The sequence below is a fragment of the Corapipo altera genome, unplaced genomic scaffold (assembly GCF_003945725.1).
Source record: "Corapipo altera isolate COAL_440 unplaced genomic scaffold, ASM394572v1 68, whole genome shotgun sequence".
NCBI lineage: Eukaryota > Metazoa > Chordata > Aves > Passeriformes > Pipridae > Corapipo > Corapipo altera.
The window spans coordinates 2,796,266-2,799,700 of record NW_020884919.1 but is presented as its reverse complement, the minus strand read 5'-3'; positions in this window follow the sequence as shown (position 1 = coordinate 2,799,700).

The following is a 3,435-nucleotide window of genomic DNA, read 5'->3' as shown; positions in this document are numbered from 1 at the left end:
TCTCCACAGACCCCAGACTAGCATCTCAAAACCTCAATTTCTTGCCTCAACCATATCTGTGCTATTCCAATAATATCATGCTTATCCTCGATACTCATAGTTATCATTGATAAGTCTTTGATGTAATAAATCCTTGATATAGTATCATACTTATCCTTGCTATAAGATATAATCAAAAATGAAAGCAGAAACTTAAGATACAGAGTAAAATATATTACTTGCCAATTTTCCACAGTAACTTTTCATCATTACTCCAAAATTACTTTTTAATGCAAAGAGTAGTTCCAATCACAAAGAGGCCCACATGATTCAGATACTATCATAATCACAATTAGATTACATTACTGCAATCAGGAATGGAGATCATTAAGAGAAAGAATATAAATTGCTTTAGTTTTACAAGTACTGAGCTAGCAAAATTATAATTAATCTCCATTTATAATCTTTTCTTTCATAGAACTGCAAAGCATGCTACTTTTTTTAGGCCATCAATACAAATTAGAACTAAGTAATAAAGCCCTAACTACGACTACTGTGCAGTTCTCAATTGTAGAAACTTTCATATTATGTACAGAAGGCTTTTCATGCAAACAGTGCCCTCAGCATAGAGGGGGGTTTCAGTGCAATAAGTCCAGCCATTTCTACAGTCAGCTGGCTGTTTATAACACAAAATGCAATCAAAACTGTCTATCCCTCTTCCCAACAATGGATATGAAGTCTGCTGCTGAAATTGGATGATAGGTTTTGTGAGAGATGAGGCAATAATGACTTAGCAGCAGAGGCAAAAAAAAAAAAAAAAAGAAGAAAAAAAATAGAAAGGCACAAATACCAGATTTCACAAGTTTTCAGTATTTCCACTAAGAAACAAATATGCAATGCTGTCAGGAGTTGTGAGATGGCAGACGAGGCCTCGTCTAACTCCAGTATGTACAAACACATTGAATATACATAACTCTGACTGAAATTTTTAAGCTTGCCATGTTTGCTTTTTCTTCATTTTAACTCTCCGTTTTGAGAAACAAGAATAGTAAAATTGGTGGCAGTCTTGCCCTCATGCTAAACATTCCTCTAGATCCAAAATTGTACCTTCCCTCACTGAGGAGGAAAAATTATATGGAAAAAGAAAGGAAGAAGGTAAAACCAAAAGTGGCCCTATTTAAATGCATAAGTAACTTTACCTCTTGGTTTTACAGGGACAGAGCAAAGCAATGAACCAGAAAGTAATTGCTGGAGATTTTCTGCTTTAGAGAATAAATGACCCTTGGACAGTCTGCCTTGTTCTGGCTACAGGGCAAAGGAACAGAGTTTAAATCCAAGTGAAACAAATCTGCAACACCACTGTGGATTCCCTTAGTTAAGTTCTCAGGAATTAAGTTCTCAGGCAGAAGAAATCACAAAAGAAAGAGGTTCATAGAATGATTTGGGTTGGAAGGGACTTTGAAGATCCTCTTGGATCCCTTGTGCAGTGACACCTTCCACTATCCCTATCCCAGGTTGCTTCAAGCCCTGTCCAACCTGACCTTGGACAATTCCAGGGATCCCGGGCCAGCCACAGCTTCCCTGGGCAACATATGCCAGGGCCTCATCACCCTCACAGTGAACTTCTTTCTGACAGAAGGGACATTTCTACAGCTGGAAATGTGGGAAACACCTTGCAACCATGTTGACCTCTTGAAATACCTTTTTGCTTCATCAGCTGCAAATAAAAGTGGCATCCAGGGTGACCTGGAGAAACCACAGAATCACAGAATATTTAGGATTGCAAGGGACCTCTGGAGATCATCCAGTCCAACCAGGGTCACCTGGAGCAGGTGACACAGGAACTCATCCAGGTGGCTTTTGAATGTCTCCAGAGAGGAAGACTCCATGAACTCCCCAGGCAGCTGTTCCAGAGCTCTGCTGCTCTCACAGAAAGAAGCTTTTCCTCACGTTGAGGTGGAACTTCTTGTGTTTTTGTTAATGGCCATAAAATCAGTGATTGTAGTTCACTTTCCACAGGAAAAGGGATACTGAAATACTTTGTGTCTCTAGGATCAAGTGTTGGCTGCTTCCAGGGAATGCCCAGCACAGTGTAAAGCCAAATGAATCATGGCTTTGCATCCCCATGTTTTGTGGGTTTCTCCAAGATCAAAATTATGGAAACAGCTATAAAATTTCCAGTAAAAACAAAACTACTGTGGTTTGTTGTGTACATCAACCCACCATCAGATACAAATCCCAAGTCTATCCCACCTAGTCCTTATCTAAAACACCAAGGAAATGATTAATTAGCGTAAGCTTGAAACCTAAATATTGGACAACATAAGCTGGCACTGGGCAGTTTATATATTAGTTTATATATTACTTTAAACACTCGTACTTGTAAAAGCAGCTAATTCACATCTGATCTGAATCCTGCAGTACTTTAATTCCATTCATCCCATTCTCAGCACCAAATGTTTTATTGAACACAACCTACTTGCTCCGCTGCTTCCTCAGACAACGGAGCACTTACTTCCTTTGAACCAGCTTCACTCGAATCCCTTGGCTTCTGGAGTCTGCTTTGCCTACTCTGACTCATCAATAATTGCTGAACACAGCCTCTTAAAGTGTTAATACAGGCGTGAGTTATAATATAAACCCACAGTTTCAGCCTTGCTCGCCCGGTTCTGCAACGCTCTGTGGCAGCAAGCAGTGCACGCGCTGCCTCACTTATGCCATGATTTTCCAGTGCAGGTAATTACGACCCATTCCATGTGACAAGTGGCAGGCCCAGATGTCCTCCTGGGACTGGTGTGACTTTAACCCCTCTGGCAGCAGCAGGAGGTGCCTGATGCCCGTCCCTCCAGCTGACTCTGACTGGGTCAGCAGCTTCTCACACTCGTTTTCCACACCAGAAAGGAGCGCTGAAGTTCAGCGGCGCTTTCAGGCTTAAGTGTGTCTGAACAAAGGCAGTTTTGGATGACAATCTTGGACGTAGGCCTTTAAAATCTTTGTACACTCTATTTCAGATATGCAAATGCTCTTTTGGATATGGCTCTTGATCAAGTTTTCATGAACATCCACATTCCTCTGCTGAAAAGCGTGTGAAATCAGTCATCTACCAGACCCAAGCACAAATTTCTTGATTTCAGTTTCCTTGTCTGGCTTTTCTATATGCCTGAAATTGTCTTTATCATCTCTGTCTATGCACTATTTATATTAAAATGTTTTTCTTATCTCCTGTAACCGATTCAGTTTGGGTCAACATTAAAACCATTCCACTCACTTCAAAGAGATCCAAAAGAATGCAAGAGAAATCTAAGGAGAAAACTATGAGCGTTAAGTGGCATCCAGGAACCAGTGAAAAACCAACATATTTGCTAATTTTATTTTAGTTAAAAAGTCAAGACTATGTGGTAGTGTGTGTACACAATTAAATAAACAAAACATCTTTAATCTACTAAGATGTCACAG